Source organism: Balaenoptera acutorostrata, chromosome 3 (genome assembly GCF_949987535.1).
Source record: "Balaenoptera acutorostrata chromosome 3, mBalAcu1.1, whole genome shotgun sequence".
Classification (NCBI taxonomy): Eukaryota; Metazoa; Chordata; class Mammalia; order Artiodactyla; family Balaenopteridae; genus Balaenoptera; species Balaenoptera acutorostrata.
Window position 1 is genome coordinate 52683598 of NC_080066.1, and position 19110 is coordinate 52702707.

General features: G+C 41.7%; 1 protein-coding gene across 10 annotated transcripts in view; it reads right to left on the minus strand.

The window, feature by feature from the left end:
- ADAMTS17 (ADAM metallopeptidase with thrombospondin type 1 motif 17) overlaps nucleotides 1-19110 on the minus strand; it is a 372624-nt gene that overhangs the window by 57841 nt on the left and 295673 nt on the right. The gene's annotated exons all lie outside the window — the stretch shown is intronic.

A 19110-nucleotide genomic window follows, 5' to 3' on the forward strand; every position in this document is an offset into this window, starting at 1 on the left:
AGCTCATTACACTATGACCGGGATGTCTGTCCCACTAGCCTGTTGAAGCACCAGAGTAGGTATGCTTGTTCTCTAGATGATGACAGAAAGTATATAAAGGCACCAGGGCAAGAAGGTCTCTGAAATCTTTCGAGGTCTCCCTTTAGTCTTCTTTTTTTTAATCAATGTACATACCCTTTCAGTTGTTCTTCATGAGGCATTAGTATCCGGGCCATTCACCCTTGACCCCCATCTCCTGCTGCGGACATAGTCAGCCAATGTTTTGTTAGAATGTGGCCCTAACAAATACACTCTCCAGTGATAACCTGACCAGCTTCAAGTCAATAAGCAGTAAGAACACACTAATTGGACCCTTCTCCATGCCAGATGTTGATTCCCAGTGAGATGAGGAAAGGGAGTCTCCTGTGAAGTAACCTGCTCAGGGTCACACAGCCAGTGAGAGGTGAGGGGGCTCTCCCCCACACTCCACCCAGCCCTATTGTGATCTGGCACAGCTACTGCTTCCTGGTACCTCAACACATCCACACGTATCCCAGCTGGGCATTTGTCTCGTGCCCTAGTCACGAGCTCTCCCACAGGGCTGGAGCTGCCTTATTTCCCTATCAGTCTTTCCCACCCAAAGCAAGCTCTGAAAGGCAGAGAGGAGCCTCTTCATCTTAGGTTAGTCTCAACTGTTGTTCAGTTAAATCTGTTAAATGAGTGAATGAAGGAACAGCTTTAAATGCTCAGGCTGAGCTTAATGTCAGTGGACATTTCCAGGTCTCCCCACTTTTGAGTTACTGCCAAATGTGGGTGTTGTATCCTGTAAATTTTTATTTCCAGGTAGAGGGGACTTTTGCACTTTAAAAATCTTTTTTATTAATTTCCAACTCTATTGCTTTGTGATCAGAGGCTATTGTTTTTACTATTTCTACTTCTAGGAACCTACTGATGTTTTCTTTGTGCATTTGAGAAAAAGGTGTGTTCTATATTATCAGGGTGTAGTATTTGATATATCTGATTTATCTTACTGATTATGTTGTTTAGGTCTTTTATATCCTTCCTTATTTTTTATTTACTTGCCACTTGATCTGTCTTATATTAAGAGTCACCTATACTCAATAAATTTCTATCTATATTTCTTTGCACCTCCTGTGGTTTAGGCTTTACATAGTAGTTGCTGTGTTATTTGGGGCATAAATATTCATTACTGTTATATCTTCATTGTTAAATATTCCTATCTCCATTTTTGCTTTAGTTTTGCCTCTACAATTAAACATTTTAAAATGTCCACCATCAGCCCTGTTATCAAAGTGTCCCCAGTCATCTCTCAGTTAGATGAAGAGCATCCTATCATACAGGAGTTGGCAAACTATGGCCTGAGGGCTCAATCCCTTCTGACACTTGTTTTTGTAAATAAAGTTTTATTGGAACACAGCCCTGCCCATTTGTTTATCTATTGTCTCTGGCTGCTTTTGTGTTACCATGATAGAGTTGAGTAGTTATGACAGAGATCACATGGCTTACAGAGCTAAAATATTTACTATCTTCACTTTAAAGAGAAAGTTGCTGAGTCCTGGTCTGGTACCTTCCTCAAGAAGGGCTCATGGGCTCAGTATCCTAAGCTTCTGCATATTTAAAACTGTTTTTCTAAAGCCTTGATACTTGAAGGACAGTTTTGCTAGCTATAAAAACTTCAGTGCACATTCTTCTTCCCTGTCTTCTGTCCTGTAACAACATACCCTTACAATCACTGAGAACTGGGAGTCTGTGTGCCCCTCACTGGAACCACAAGGAGTGTGTGGGGGATGGAAGGGAGGGAGAGCAGAGTGGGTGCCGGGTTCCGGGAGGAGCCCTACCACTGAACAGCCACAGGTTTCTGTGGAGCTTCCTGATCGCATGGCAGCCCCCACCATGGAGCCCTGCCTGGAAGAGTCACATGACAGGAGGCTGACAACTCCACAGGCAGCGCTGCAGACAGACCCACCAGGGGCCACCCTAGACACAGATGGAGGAGACCTGGGTCTAGTGGCAGCTCCATGGTGACAGGCCATCAGCCCACCTGTTTTCCTGCTTCATCCACAGCGATAATCATGGGAGTTCTGCTAAGTGTTCTGCCGACCTGACCCACGCCCTAATAACACTGTCTGACAGGCACTGAGTGTTCTCATTAACCCTCCCTCATTTAGGGTGTGCGCACAGCCTTCTTTTCTAAAGTGCACACAAACCATCTGTCTAAATCGTTGATTTGTCCTCCAGTTGTGCCAGGGGTTGACAGCAGGCTGACGCTGCGTTCCTCGGACTTGCCCATTTATCCGGTTGGGAAATTGAAACCCACCCTTAGATTTCTGGCTCTTCTCTCATCAGCCACAATTTCATAGAACCAATTGGCAAAGCCTTGGAGGTAACATCTGTAGAGTTCTGTAGCATCTTGGATTGAATTTCTTCCTGGAATGGGGTTTTGGACACTTCTGAAAAATCGTGATGATGACAGTGATCATAAAAAAGACATATTTAGCACTTACTGTGTGCCAAGAGCTCTCCTAAGCAATTTATTTCTATTAACTCATATAATTCTCATGACAGCCTTATGAGGTGGGTGCTACCTATGTCCCCTGTTTTACAAAGGCTGAGTGGCCTGGCTGAGGTCCCCCAGTGGCAACTGTGAAGCTGGGATGGGAACCCAACAGCTGAGCCCTCATTCTTTTTTTTTTTTTTTTTTTTAGGATTTTCTTATTTATTTATTTATTTATTTATTTATTTTTGGCTGTGTTGGGTCTTCGGTTCGTGCGAGGGCTTTCTCCAGTTGCGGCAAGCGGGGGCCACTCTTCATCGCGGTGCGGGGACCGCTCTTCATCGCGGTGCGCGGGCCTTTCTCTATCGCGGCCCCTCCCGTCGCGGGGCACAGGCTCCAGACGCGCAGGCTCAGCAATTGTGGCTCACGGGCCCAGCTGCTCCGTGGCATGTGGGATCTTCCCAGACCAGGGCTCGAACCCGTGTCCCCTGCATTAGCAGGCAGATTCTCAACCACTGCGCCACCAAGGAAGCCCCTGAGCCCTCATTCTTGAACTTGGATACAAACTGTTTCCTGGGGCTCAGGCTCCACCTTCTCTGTACTGCTCCTGGCTACCGTACTCTGGTACTTTCTTTTACCTGTCCCGGTTTTAATTCCATTCTCTTATGTTGAAAAGCAGCAGTGGGTTGGAGCAGGATTTTGGCCTTACTTGACTTATCTTCCAGTTTTTCTTACTGTGAAGGTTAATTTAATAAAAAACAAAAAGCTATCTTTGTAGACACTTTGTAAGCAGGGCTCAGCTTGCAGGCCTCTGCCTGTCTGGCCTGAGCTGAGCTATCTGCTGAGGTTCCAAACTGTTTTCTACCTGCCCTTGCCCTCTGCCCCTTTCTCTGGTGTTCTTGGGCCTTCACATTTGACTAATCCAGGGCTTCCAGGTAGCCCCTGGTTCTGCGTCTGTCTCCCCCTTTATGTGTTATTGGGTCTGTCCATGATTATGGCATCTGAATTGAATCTTCCAGAATTTCCCCTACCTGCTGAGCTGTGTTGACTTTCTTGAGCTACGGAATCAGAACTAGCTCTACTTTGACCTTTATTTATTCTCTTTTCTAAAAGCAGAGGGGTCTGTGCTGAATCTTGCTCAGAGTTCCCTTTCCTTACCGTGGCAAGCTGCAGAATGATACAATCAGTCATAGTTTTCCAGGTTTTGGTCACTGTCCTACCAATGACTCCTCCTTCCTGGTTTGTAAGAATTAAAGTCAGAGTGATGAACATTTTCACAGCATCCTTTATCTTCTGAGAGAAGAGCAAATGGGGAGTGCTTTGTCTATAAACTTGGGCGACCAGCTGCCTGAGCCCCCATCTCCATCTCCAGTCATGGGAGCCTCTGCTGTGTAAGTCCTGGAGCCTCCTTGATAATCTCGCCTGTATTTCACTTTGGTAGGGTCTCTGGCCCCAGCTGCCCTCTCCCCTCAATGGTCTGGGCTCTGGACCTTCTAGTCCTCCAGCCCCCAGAAGATAAGATAACTGATTACCTTTCCTTCCCAGATTAGCCACACACTTGTTCTACTGGAGGATTTTTGCATCTGCTGTCAAGTTCAAGTCACAGGACCCAATTCACCAATCTTGATTTTTCTCATCATACTTCTTGAGTTAAAATTTCAAGTAACCTTTGTTACCATATGCCAGTGGCTCTCAGTATGGTACCTGAACCAGCTTGTTAGAAATGCAGTCTCAGATCCCTCCCTATATCTGCTGAATCAGAAACTCTGGGGGTGGGCCAGGCACTCTGTGGGTCAACAAGACCCCAGGGGGTTCTGGCACAGGAGAACCACTGCGTGTGCTATGAGGATCATCACCCAAAGCCCACGCTTGTTTCTGACTAGCTCTCGGAGCATGGTTGTCCCTTAGGTCAACATTTGTCCTTCCTTGACAACTCAGTGAGCAGGTGCAGCTGAAAGTTTTTCCCTCCCTGTTCTCAAGATTTAGTGTCAAGCTCTCTCCAAGTGGCCAGGGAGTGCTCCCTTCCCAGGAAGCAGATTAGGAGTCACAGAAAGGAAACACGCCTGAGCCATGTGCTTGGTGTGGGTCAGAGCACATTCATTACCTCTGTGCTGTTAATTTCTGCTCTGAACACCATAAGGAGTCCCTCTTGGAAATTATGTACTTATATTTCACCAGGCTCCTTCCTTCAGTGGTATTTAAATTCAAATATAGGTTAGCAGGCAGAGGTGCTGGCAGAGGTCAGCATTTCACATCCATCCACATCAAGTAGAACCTCATCACTCTCACTCCCACTGCCTCTCCAGCCCGCTTTGTACTGAGCCACTGAGGGGGACACATCTGTGAAGCTTCCAGTCACTCACTAAGCCATAACCCAACTTTGGGGTTTGAAGGATGCTGATACCTTTCATAATCCCTTTTCCTCCCCAAGTCCTACCCTCATCCTGCTGACAATATTATCTGAAGTCCACAAATACAGAGCTCAGAAATATTCATAAGGTTAGAAATGAACCACTCAAGATGGTTCTGCTGTTTTTATTTACCCTAAAATACATGTAAATTATATAAACTTGTTCTGACAAGAAGGGAAAATGTTAGCATAAACTAGGACCTTCCCCCAAACCTTCATTACCTGGAAAACACCACCATGGGTTATTTAAATTGTGTAGTTATACACTGTATTAAAAGTCTGTGTGTGTGTGTGTGTGTGTGTGTGTGTGTGTGGTGCCTTAAGAAATGATGGATAACACATAAATGCTGGGGTCCAACAGCTGGCTGATGTTTATCATTAATAGAGTTTTGTAGCTTAGCAGGGATGATGGTTTTGGCTAGCATTCATCGAGTACTTACCCAGGACGGAGGAATTTATAAGCATTACTTCACCTAATCGTCTCAAGATTTCTATGAGAGAGGTTCTGATTTCCCAATTTATAGGTGGTAAGATCAGGTAACCTGCCCATGAGTTTGCCTGTAGCTAGTGGTGGCTCTGGAACCTGAACCCATGCTTGCCTCGACCAAGTCCATGTCCTCAGTAACCCCCCCATGTGAGGCCACCCCTGGGTAATATGGAGAAAGCATTTCACTCTTTCTCTGATTAGCTACTGAGCCTAACAAATTGTGTGCCTTGGTTCCTCCACATAATAAGGATATAATGCTCTTTTGTTCCCAACTTTGAAACAAATCTATTTAAATAAAGGCCATAGTAAAGCATGATGGCTGAAGGAAAGATTTAAGAGATTTCTGCAGGAACTGATGCTCAGAGAATGGAATGGGAAGGGCTACTGGGAGGGTTCAGGGTCGAGTCAAAGTCAGAGTCAGATCAAGATCGAGTCAAGGTGGGCGGGGGCACAACACAGCATGGATAAATCCACCATGACTGTGCTGAGGCAAGGTGAATGATTTAACCAGGGGATCCCAAGCCAGCCTCTGACTTCCGCCCTCTGTCAATGGAGCATCTGCCCCCACAGTGTGTAATCGCTCACGGCCCTGGAATGAAACCTCATTTTCAACACAATGCCACTGACCATGGATGTGAGCAATTCTGGGATGGCTGAGGCCTGTTCCGTCCATCTGTTGAAATGACTCACCAGCCCTCCTAAACCCTGCACGCTGCTGGGCACTGGAGAGAGAGCAGCACACCCAAGTTTCCAGTGCCCACCTGGCACACAGCAGGTGCTCTACAAATGTTTGCTGAGTGAATAGGACACTGACAAGGTCCTTGCCCTTGTGAGGAAGAAAAAGAAGGCAAACAATAAACAAAAGGGTGACACAGGTGTCCTGCCTGTACATGGCGCCCAGCCCAGGCGAATTCATTGTTCAGCCCCAGTGGGCACGTCGGAAGTGTTAGAGGCTATGGGTTTGAACCCTGAATAGGCAGGTTTAGTTTCTTACCCAGAAAAGCTTGGACTTGTGCCACAGACGACCTCTCACCTGTCCCGTCCCTTTAACTTGTGCCACTGCTCCCTCGGGTCTGAGGGTCCCTCCCAGCCTCTCTGAGCCCGACATCACCTGGCTGGGGGTCAAGAGGGAGTCATCGTGGTATTCATAGGATTACACCCCTGCAAGCACAGCTCCCTGCACCCCAACACTCCACACACACACACAGGCCTCCTGGGAAGCCACCTTCACATTGAAACCCCTTAGACAGCAGAATTCCTGAATTTTAATTTCTTTTCCAGCATGGGTCCAGATAACACTGCGAATAAGCCAGAAAACTGAGCAGCTACAGCATTTAGCAAAATTGCTCTACTGTTTAATTTTAAAACCATGTGTTTCACTTCCAGATAAGGCAGCCACCACGGCTTCCCCTCAACCCCCCTCTGAGCCGAAGGCCACTACAATGCCATCTCCTGACTTCTCCAGTCCCATTTTAAAATATCTATTTACAGGTGCCCTGGTCAAAAAGGGTTCTTTTTCATGCCATGGTAGAAGCAGGTTGTACTACTTTTAAAATGAGAATGGTGTAGCAGAAAGTACGTAAGACTTAAAGTAGGAAAACCTTGGTTTGAGTTCTGCTTGCTATGGGTATGACCTTGAGTAAGTTACTTAACAACCAAGTGTCTCGACGTCTTCATCTGTAAGATAGGGTGATGACTCCAACTTCCAGCCCCTTTCCCTTCTCTCCTTACTGCTGACAGGCAGGAATGGACTGGCTCACTCCCACCCTGCCCTGGATTTCTGCCACCTCCATAATTTACATCTTAGCAAGAAGCACACAGGTCCTCAGTTTTAAGATTCTCTGTTTCTACAATAAATTCATTTTCAAATATTCTTTTGAGAGGAAAAAACGTTTCTCTGGGATTTATAGGAACAAACTGAATTTGCAGTAGGGAAGCAGAAGGACAGTGAATAGAGCTTAACCAGCAGCTGATGAGATCACAACCTGGCAGCATTTCTTTTCAGCCATCACACCTGATCAGGTTACACTCCAGGAACTGGCACTTGTGTTGGTACAATTTTGGGGTTAAAATAACCAGGAGAAGCCTGGGTTTGGTAACAGGTTGTACCACACCCAGGAACTGAGAGTTTGGAAAAAAACTCTCATGCTTTGAGAATCATATGGCTGCTGATGTTGAAAGTTCACATCCAAGAGTAACATTCCCGTCAGGCTGCCTTTCTCACCAGGACACAGGAATTTTCCAGTACAGTAGCCCTCCTGCTAATAGACTTGCCGGCACTCGTCCTAGCTGGACAGCGTCTGCTGGATGGTCTTTCCTAGTCTTTGTTTGATCATGACGTCAGCATGTCTCTATGTGTTCAGGGTGGAGGACACGTCTGCTGGTTTTGCCTGCCCAGGGTCGTCTTCTTTTTTCTGGTAACAACACCTCGGTTTTCCTTTGGGTGTCTACACCATGCCGCTGGAGAGCACGCGAGCCAAGCCAGGCCCATCAGACCTTCCCCAGGAAGGTGGACTCTCAGTGGAGAAGCTCCTGGAGGGGAGGCAGTGTCCTGTCCACTGGAGATGCCTCCGAGATCCCCTCCCCAATATGCTTTTCAGCATCTCTTCAATTTTGGGAGCTACTCCATATCTTTTCTATATACTCCTTTATCTTTTTGATACATTTTTAGATTCAGTTCCTGTTGCCTGGGATCAAAGAACCTCAGATGTTCTTGAGTCTAGCATTTGCTTTACCAAAGACAAAGCCCAGTGAGCTTTAGAAGTTGGTGGTCCCAGGGCACCTCCTTCACATTTCCATGCTACAGCCAAGGCTTCAGAGCAGGTGGGAGGCTGGTGGAGCAGGAGTTCCGTTTGCAGCCATATCCTTAATGAATCAGGTGGTCTCCTGCCTCCCACCACACTTGATCGTCTTCAACGGGAGGAAGAGGTTGGTGGAGTGTACTTTTCTGGTGCAGGTGTAGGGGCACCCTGAGCAGTTCACCTTGCAGGGTAGGGGCACCTTGAGCCTCCTGCTGGGAGCACCTGTCTCTAGAAGCTCTCGGAAGGGTGGTTTCTAAGATCAAAATTCTACTGGGGAAACAGCACAATTCTCACAGTGATTCACAGGCCACGGTGGCACATCAAAAGTGAATTGGTGAGGGACCATGCAGTCATAAGCCCCACATGGAACAAGCACTTCCCTTTCTGACATGACCATGGAGAACTCCCTCCCTCTAAGCTTGCTGTGGGCCCTACTGTGGCGAGAACAGATATCGCACCTTATTCTTGATCTTAGGGGTAAAGCATGCAGCCTTTCACCATTAAGTATGATGCTAGCTATGGGTTTTTTGTAGATACCCTTTACCAGGTTTAGGAAGTTCTCTTCCAATCCTAGCTTGTTGAGGGTTTTTATCATGAAAGGGTCATGTGTTTTGTCAAAGTCTCTTTCTGCATCTACTGAAATGATCGTTTTGTTTAAAAAAATATTTTATTGATAAAGTGTATTACATTAATTGATTTCTCAGATGATACAACAACCTTGCATTCCTGGGATAAGTCCTACTTGGTCATGGTGTATAATCCTTTCAATATGATGCTGGATTCAGTTTGCTTGAATTTTGTTGAAGACTCTTGCATCGATATTCGTATGAGATATTGGTTTGTAGTATTCTTTTTTGTGATGTCTGCGTGTGGTTTCAGTATCAGGGTAGTACTGGCTTCACAGAATGTATTGGAAAGTGTTCCCTCCTATGTCACCTTTTGGGAAGAGTTTGTGAAGGATTGGTGTTAACTCTGCTTTGAATATTTGGTAGAGAGGGCAGAAAGCAGAAGGAAGAAGAACTACAATCCTGCAGCCTGTGGAACAAAAACCACATTCACAGAAAGACAGACAAGATGAAAAGGCAGAGGGCTATGTAACAGATGAAGAAACAAGATAAAACCCCAGAAAAACAACTAAATGAAATGGAGATAGGCAATCTTCCAGAAAAAGAATTCACAATAATGATAGTGAAGATGATCCAGGACCTTGGAAAAAGAATGGAGGCAAAGATCAAGAAGATGCAAGAAATGTTTAACAAAGATCTAGAAGAATTACAGAGCAAACAAACAGAGATGAACGATACAATAACTGAAATGAAAAATACACTGGAAGGAATCAATAGCAGAATAACTGAAGCAGAAGAACGGATAAGTGACCTGGAAGACAGAATGGTGGAATTCACTGCTGTGGAACTGAATAAAGAAAAAAGAATGAAAAGAAATGAAGATGGCCTAAGAGACCTCTGGGACAACATTAAACGCAAGAACATTTGCATTATAAGGGTCCCAGAAGGAGAAGAGAGAGAGAAAGGACCAGAGAAAATATATGAGGAGATTATAGTCGAAAACTTACCTAACATGGGAAAGGAATTATCCACCCAAGTCCAGGAAGCGCAGACAGTCCCATACAGGATAAATCCAAGGAGAAACACGCCGAGACACATAGTAATCAAATTGGCAAAAATTAAACACAAAGAAAAATTATTGAAAGCAGCAAGGGAAAAACGACAAATAACATACAAGGGAACTCCCATAAGGCTAACAGCTGATTTCTCAGCAGAAACTCTACAAGCCAGAAGAGAGTGGCATGATATACTTAAAGTGATGAAAGGGAAGAACCTACAACCAAGATTACTCTACTCAGCAAGGATCTCATTCAGATTCGATGGAGAAATCAAAAGCTTTACAGACAAGCAAAAGCTAAGAGAATTCAGCACCACCAAACTAGCTCTACAACAAATGCTAAAGGAACTTCTCTAAGTGGGAAACACAAGAGAAGAAAACGACCTACAAAAACAAACCCAAAACAATTAAGAAAATGGTCATAGGAACAGACAAATCAATAATTACCTTAAACGTGAATGCATTAAATTCTCCAACCAAAAGACAGAGGCTTGCTTTATGGATACAAAAACAAGACCCATATATATGCTGTCTACAAGAGACCCACTTCAGACCTAGGGACACATACAGACTGAAAGTGAGGGGATGGAAAAAGATATTCCATGCAAATGGAAATCAAAAGAAAGCTGGAGTAGCAATACTCATATCAGATAAAATAGACTTTAAAATAAAGAATATTACAAGAGACAAGGAAGGACCCTATGTAATGATCAAGGGATCAATCCAAGAAGAAGATGTAACAATTATAAATGTATATGCACCCAACATAGGAGCACCTCAATACATAAGGCAACTGCTAAGAGCTATAAAAGAGGAAATCGACAATAACAAAATAATAGTGGGGGACTTTAACACCTCACTTACAGCAATGGACAGATCATCCAAAAAGAAAATTAATAAGGAAACACAAGCTTTAAATGACACAATAGACTAGATTTGATTGATATTTATAGGACATTCCATCCAAAAACAGCAGATTACACTTTTTTCTCAAGTGCGCATGGAACATTCTCCAGGATAGATCACATCTTTGGTCAAAAATCAAGCCTCAGTAAATTTAAGAAAATTGAAATCATATCAAGCATCTTTTCTGACCACAACGCTATGAGATTAGATATCAATTACAGGGAAGAAAACGTAAAAAACACAAACACATAGAGGCTAAACAATACGTTACTAAATAACCAAGAGATCACTGAAGAAATCAAAGAGGAAATCAAAAAAGACCCAGAGACAAATGACAATGAAAACACGACGATCCAAAACCTATGGGATGCAGCAAAAGAGTTCTAAGAGGGAAGTTTATAGCTATAGAAGCCTACCTCAAGAAACAAGAAAAATCTCAAATAAACAATCTAACCTTACACCTAGAGGAACTAGAGAAAGAAGAACAAACAAAACCCAAAGTTAGCAGAAGGAAAGAAATCATCAATATCAGAGCAGAAATAAATGAAATAGAAACAAAGAAAACAATAGCAAAGATCAATAAAACTAAAAGCTGGTTCTTTAAGAAGATAAACAAGATTGATAAACCATTAGCCAGACTCATCAAGAAAATGAGGGAGAGGACTCAAATCAATAAAATTAGAAATGAAAAAGGAGAAGTTACAACAGACACCACAGAAATACAAAGCACCCTAGGGAGACAAAAGAACTGTATGCAGAAAACTATAAGACACTGATGAAAGAAATTAAAGATGATACCAACAGATGGAGAGATATACCATCTTCTTGGATTGGAAGGATCAATATTGGGAAAATGACTATACTACCCAAAGCAATCTACAGATTCAATGCAATCCCTATCAAATTACCAATGGCATATTTTACAGAACTAGAACAAAGAATCTTACAATTTTTATGGAGACACAGAAGACACCGAACAGCCAAAGCAGTCTTGAGGGAAAAAAATGGAGCTGGAGGAATCAGACTCCCTGACTTCAGACTATACTACAAAGCTACAGTAATCAAGACAATATGGTACTGGCACAAAAACAGAAATATAGATCAATGGAACAGGATAGAAAGCCCAGAGATAAACCCATGCACCTATGGTCAACTAATCTATGACAAAGGAGGCAAAGATATACAGTGGAGAAAAGACAGTCTTTTCCGTAAGTGGTGCTGGGAAAACTGGACAGCTACATGTAAAAGAATGAAATTAGAACACTCCCTAACATCATACAGAAAAATAAAGTCAAAATGGATTAGAGACCTAAATGTAAGACCGGACACTATAAAACTCTTAGAGGAAAACATAGGAAGAACATTCTTTGACATAAATCACAGCAAGATATTTTTTAATCCATCTCCTAGAGTAATGGAAATAAAAACAAAAATAAACAAATGGGACCTAATGAAACATAAAACCTTTTGCACAGCAAAAGAAACCATAAACAAGATGAAAAGACAACCCTCAGAATGGGAGAAAATATTTGCAAATGAATCATCAGACAAAGGATTAATCTCCAAAATATATAAACGGCTCATGCAGCTTAATATTAAAAAAGCAAACAACCCAATCCAAAAATGGGGGAAAGACCTACATAGACATTTCTGCAAAGAAGACATACAGATGGCCAAGAGGCACATGAAAAGCTGCTCAACATCACTAATTATTAGAGAAATGCAAATCCAAACTACAATGAGGTATCACTTCACACCGGTTAGAATGGGCATCATCAGAAAATCTACAAACAACAAATGTTGGAGAGGGTGTGGAGAAAAGGGAACCCACTTGCACTGCTGGTGGGAATGTAAATTGATACAGCCACTATGGAGAACAGTATGGAGGTTCCTTAAAGAACTAAAAATAGAATTACCATATGAACCAGCAATACACTACTGGGCATATACCCAGAGAAAACCATAATTCAAAAAGACACATGCACCCCAATGTTCATTGCAGCAGTATTTACAATAGCCAGGTCATGGAAGCAACCTAAATGCCCATCGACAGATGAATGGATAAAGAAGATGTGGTACATATATACAATGGAATATTACTCAGCTATAAAAAGAATGAAATTGGGTCATTTGTAGAGACATGGATGCATCTAGAGACTGTCATACAGAGTGAAGTAAGTCAGAAAGAGAAAAACAAATATCGTATATTAACGCATATATGTGGAACCTAGAAAATGGTACGGATGAACCAGTTTGCAGAGCAGAAATTGAGACACCGATGTAGAGGACAAACGTATGGACACCAAGGGGGGAAAGCGGTGGGGGGTGGGTGTTGTGGTGTCATGAATTGGGAGATTGGGATTGACATGTGTACACTGATGTGTATAAAATTGATGACTAATAAGAAAATAAATAAATAAATAAATATTTTAAAATAATAATAAATAAATAAATAAATAAATATTTGGTAGAATTCATAAGTGAAGACTTCCAGTCCTGGGCTCTTCCTTGTGGAAAATTTTTGATTAGTAATTTAATCTGTTTGCTTGTTATAGGTCTATTCTTTCTTTTCTTTATTTAGTTTTGGTAGTTTGCATGTTTCTAGGAGTTTGTCCATTTCATGTTCATTATCTAATTTATTGATGTACAGTTCATTGGCATACAACGGTTCATAGTATTCCTTTACAATCTATTTTATTTCTGCAAGGTCTGTAGCAATGTCCCCTCTTTCATTTCTGATTTTAGTAATTTAAGTGTTCTCTCATTTTTTTCTTGTCAATTAAGCTAAATATTTCTCAATTTTTTGTTCCCTTCATGTAATCAACTTTTGATTTCACTGATTTTTCTCTATTATTTTTCTATTCTCTATGTCATTAATTTCTGCTTTAATCTTTATTATTTCTTTCCTTCTGCTTGTTTTAGGTTTAATTGCTGTTCTTTTTCAGTGCCTTAATGTGGAAGGTTAGTTATTGACTTGAAATTTTTATTTAATTTTATTTTATCTTATCTTATCGGCCACGCCATGCAGCATGTGGGATCTTAGTTCCTGGACCAGGGATCAAACCCATGTCCCCTGCAGCGGAAGCGCGGAGTCCTAACCAGTGGACCACCAGGGAATTCCTCATCTTTTTTAATATAGGTGTTTACAGCTGTACATTTCTCCCTAAAGATTGCTTTAGCTACATTCCATAAACTTTGGCATGTGACTTCATTTTCATTCATCTGAAAGTACTTTCTGAATTTTCTATGGTTTCTCTTTCACCTACTGGTCATTTAGGAGGTGTTTTGTTTAATTTCCATGAATTTGTGACTTTCCAAAATTTCTTTCTGTTCTTGAATTCTAATTGTATTTTTTCCTTTTCTGTAATTGTGACATAAAAATCAAATGCAAATATCGAGTGCTTAATAACTTGGAAAAGAGAAGGACCTCTTAATGGGCCCCAGGGTCCCCAAGCAAAGCATTACTGAATGGGAGAATTTGGTTACCTGTGAAACTGGTATCTGGGAATTCTCTTGTCCTCTGTAATGATCAAAGGGAGGGATGTTCAAATGATCAAAGGGTTTAGGTATGGAGGAAAAGAAGAAAACAGAAGTTTTAAATTCAAGACAAGACCCTGAAATGCTTTCTTTCTCCATTTGGAATGTTTCCTACTTTAGACAAATAAGTAAAGGCTTCAAAACTTTACTATTTAATTTAAATACAAGTGAGGTTCTAGAATTTGGATAGTATCAGAAAGAAGTTCTGGAATTCTTTCAACTAAATTTTTCCTCACCATTCACATACTACCGATTAGGCATATAATAGATCACTAATGCTATTCACCATTTTTCCCCTCAGGCACTTTTTCTTTATTTCACATGGACTGTGGGGCACCCCTCATCCAAAACCTCTGGTCACATGTCCAAGTATCTGAAGAGTGGGCCGAGCCTGAGAGATGGGAGCCCCACTCTAGAGATTCCTAGGCTCTTACTGCTGACCTGTGGGGACATACAACCCTAGGCCTTGCCCTCCCTACTGGTGAGCAGTCCTGAGTTGCAGGCTCCTGTTCTGAAACATGGGGCAGGCAGTGCCACGGGCAGCCTCCTCCAGACTCCCACATTCAAGGCATGGTGAACAGAGGAGTGACAATTAGATTTACCTATTTTATTTTAGAGGAAAGCAGGAAAGAAAAGCTTTAAGTTTCACACCAGCTAGAAATGGATTAAACAATGGTATCTTTTCAGATTTTGGCAGTCCCTTAAGAGCCACATGTTACAGGCTTCATTCTTAAGTCAGGAGCACATACACACACAGACCATGCTTTCATAAAAACATGAGGGATTCCATTCGGTTTTAACCTAAAATAAGGCAAACTGGTTAAAATAATTGAGCAAAGAGGACAAATTTAAAATCCAAATACACTTCCTTGCAGACAACTATTCAGTTCAATTCAATTGCCAGTAAGATATTGAATATTCTTTTTTGAATAACCCTAATTCAATGTACAGTACAGTATATACTGCCTAGGAAGAAGTTCAAATCATAAATATGATAGGGAAATATCTAATAGCTCAGAATGGCCTTTTCAAGTAGCCAGTAAGCTCTAAAAGACTGCAAAATATTAAATCTGGTGAAGCATGAGCTATGTGTTCCAGAATGAGGCCATTTCCCTGTCATAGGCCCCCTCCTTGCTCCAGGACAACCTGGAACTGGGTCTTAAGGAGCTAGCACACAGGGCTACTCTCTGGATGCCAGATGATGGCAGGGCCACTTCCCTGCAGACTGTAGTCAGCAAGGTGAAGGCTGCTGGCCATAGTCATGACAGCTGAGCTGATCTGTGATTTCTTCCTCTCCTGCCAATGTCAGGTCCAGGTTTGCCGATATGTTTGTGTTGCTGTACAAGATGCTGGAGAGAGGCCATCTGCCCTGTGTGTCAGATTCCAGACTCCACATGGTTATGGCAGGGTTTGAGAGAAGTATCCACAGAGTGAGGGGCAGGATTAGAATAAAGAGGTGCTAATGGTGTGAGTTGGGAAGGTAAAGGAAACTGTGGGGAACTCAGTGGAAAAAGAGGGTTGAAGAAAATTAAAGGGGGAATCAGGGGAAATAAAGAAAAACAAGGGAAAAAGACAACCACCTCTGTTTTTTTAAAGGTCAAAGAGTAAAAATAATATAGAAAGGCTCTTTCACCTTGCCAGGTTCAACAGCGCGCTGCATTTTGGCTTTTTAAATAAAGTTTACATCATTGGGTTCTGGGCTCTTCTTCCAGCTGACAGGCTCTGTCTTCCAATCATGCCCACTCCCAACCCCGTGAAGCAACCATTTTTTCTCCAGACCCCACAGTTCTCCAAACCCCACCCCCTGACCCAAGTTCAGTTTCCACTTATGGATTACATCTCTCTCTGATTGTCTAGCACTCATTTTCTAAGATCAATCTCTTTACTCTTCTTCACTTACTAGCCTAAATCCATATTACTCTATAGTTTTAAGAAAGACTCATGACAACTAGATCATGCTATGCAATAACTCAAGTTTTACTGTCCAAATATGTTTGTGTGTGTATATATATATAAAATATCTGTATATAATATATATATACACATATATGTATATTGTGTATGTATGTGTGTGTATATAAATAAATAAAACTGGCATTTGCAAGAGCTTTAAAATCTATCAGATTGTACATTTCTTTAGCCAAACAATAAATATTCTTTGATGAGTCATGACACTTCACTTCCATGTGTCCACTTTAAGAAACAGTACAAAGTCAGATGGTTCAAAATAAACAAATAAACAAACCAAAAAATAAAACCAGACTAGAGTAGGCATCCAGGCATTTCTTTTCTAGGCTCTGAGGCAAATTCCAGGTGCTGTCTTCTCTTTTATCAATTTTATTTTCTCCTCTGCTTTTGGAAATTCCATTCATTCTTTAAGTCTGATCCACATGATGTTACAGAGTTGGGAAGGGGATGAAAGGGGGTGGGACAGAAAGGAGAGTGGTGGGAGGGAGAAACCTAGTATTTATCAAGTTACCTGAGAGTAAAGACCTTGCCTGTCTTTCTCACCTCAAAATACCTTGGTACCGAGAACAAGGTCTAGTGAATGAGAAGATGCTCAATAAACACGTATTGAAGAAATGAAATTACTGACTCTGTACTGTGTGCTGAGGGCCATGCTGAATGGTTTTAAAAACAGTACTGAATAATCGGGCAATAAAAAGTAACTCAGTATAAAAATGTGCCCTCCTTTGTATAATAAGAGAATGCATTCCCTGAGGTGGTACCTTTAGAGCTTGGGCTCATGCTGAGGCTGTGATCCCAACATCTCAGTGGGCAAAACCAGGGTAGATAATAACTTAAGGCAGTGCCAACAAACTATCACTCATGCGCCAAGTCTGGCCTGCAGATTGTACAGCCCAGGAGCTAAGAATGGTTTTTACATGTTTAAAAGGATTATAAAACAAAACGAAAAATAGACAGCAGAGATCGAATATGGCCTACAAAGCAAAAATATTTACTATCTAGCCCTTTACAGTAAAAGTTTGCTGACCCTTGTTCTAAGGAGACACTAAGAATGTGCTTCTGGGGCTCCCCTGGTGGCGCAGTGCTTGAGAATCTGCCTGCTAGTGCAGGCAACACGGGTTCAAGCCCTGGTCTGGGAAGATCCCACATGCCGCGGAGCACCTAGGCCCGTGAGCCACAACTACTGAGCCTGTGCGTCTGGAGCCTGTGCTCCGCAACAAGAGAGGCCGCGATAGTGAGAGGCCCGCGCACCGCGATGAAGAGTGGCCCCCGCTGGCCACAACTAGAGAAAGCCCTCGCACAGAAACGAAGACCCAACACAGCCAAAAATCAAAAATAAATAAATAAGTAAATTAAAAAAAAGCTGAATCTGATCAAGCCTCTAAATTAAAAAAAAAAAAAAAAAAAAAGAATGTGCTTCTGAAGTTAGTTTTAACCTAAAGTGTGTTTGGCTTGAACTTGTGTTCAAACATGGCGAGACTGCAGGCCTGGGCTCTGTGAGCACCCTGGAGCCACACATACAAGCTTGACGTTCTTTGTCCAAGCTTAGAGCAGCTCCATGGCACCAATAGTAGAGTCTGCACCTTTGTTAACTCTTGCTTGTTCATGTGACTCTTCTGTAGGTGTTTTTCTACATGATTTTCTGGTTAGTTTTGCAGTGCAACGAAGTCTTCTCCTAGAAAATCTATGGGTGGCAAAATCATAAAGGTGTTTCATCAACCCACTTGGTGTAATGATTAGCAGGCTTCGTTATGGAGTTTTGAATTCATCTGGCTCTAGCTGAAGTACTCAAGATGTGACCTCTCTTCCGTCTTTTATTAACTCTGGGTAATTTTTTGGTTGTTTTTAATTCATTGATGATTTTCTGGTCCATTCTTCCTCTCCTCTCCTTCTGTGATTCCAATTATACTTATTTAAAATGGCTGATATCTTCCCACAGGTAAATTTATCAACAATCTTTTCTTTCCATTTTCCAGATTGGATAATTTCTATTCTTTTGTCTTCAGGTTTACTGATCTTTTTTTCATCATCTCCAATCTGCTGTTAGACCCATCAAATGATTTTTTAAAAATTTCAGATACTGTATTTTCTAGTCCTAAAATTTGGTTCTTTTTTAGTGTCTCCTTTTTGCTGCTAAGATTTCATACGTGTTCATTGATTATGATCATATTTTTCCTTATGTCTTTGAGCATAATTACAATAGCTGCTTTGAAATTCTTGTCTGCTAATACCAACATACATGTCATTTTGGAGTCAGTTTCCATTAATTGCCTTCTCTCATGAGTATGGATCACATTTTTCTGTTTCTTTGTATGTCTAGTAATTTTGAATTGTATCCTGAACATTGTACATGTTATGTTAATCTATAGCAGTGCTGTTCAATAGAAATAAAACATGAGCCACATATGTAATTTTAATTTTCTACTATCCATATTAAAAAAGTAAAAGAAACAGGTGACTTTAACATATTAATAAATTTTAATAATATACTGTATTTGACCCAATGTATTCAAAATGTAATTATTTCAACATGTAATCAATATTAAAAATTATTAAGATATTTTACAATATCTTTCCATACTAAATCTTTGAAGTATGGTATGTATTTTACCTTTATAACACATCTTGATTTGGACTAGCTAGTGGCTACCATATTGATCAGCACAGCTCTACAGTTTCATTCTAGGAGAATACTGAGGTTTGGTCCAATACCAGCTACTCCATCATTATGGGAAGCAGAATCATTGACTGACAGTTTTTAAACTTTATTCCTTGGTGTTTCACAGAGGTCCTGTGGGCCTACTGTGAGATGAGGGGAAGGCCGAGTACACTGGGCTACTCTTCCCTCAATCAGAGCAACTCTGATTTCATGTGTCATATATTT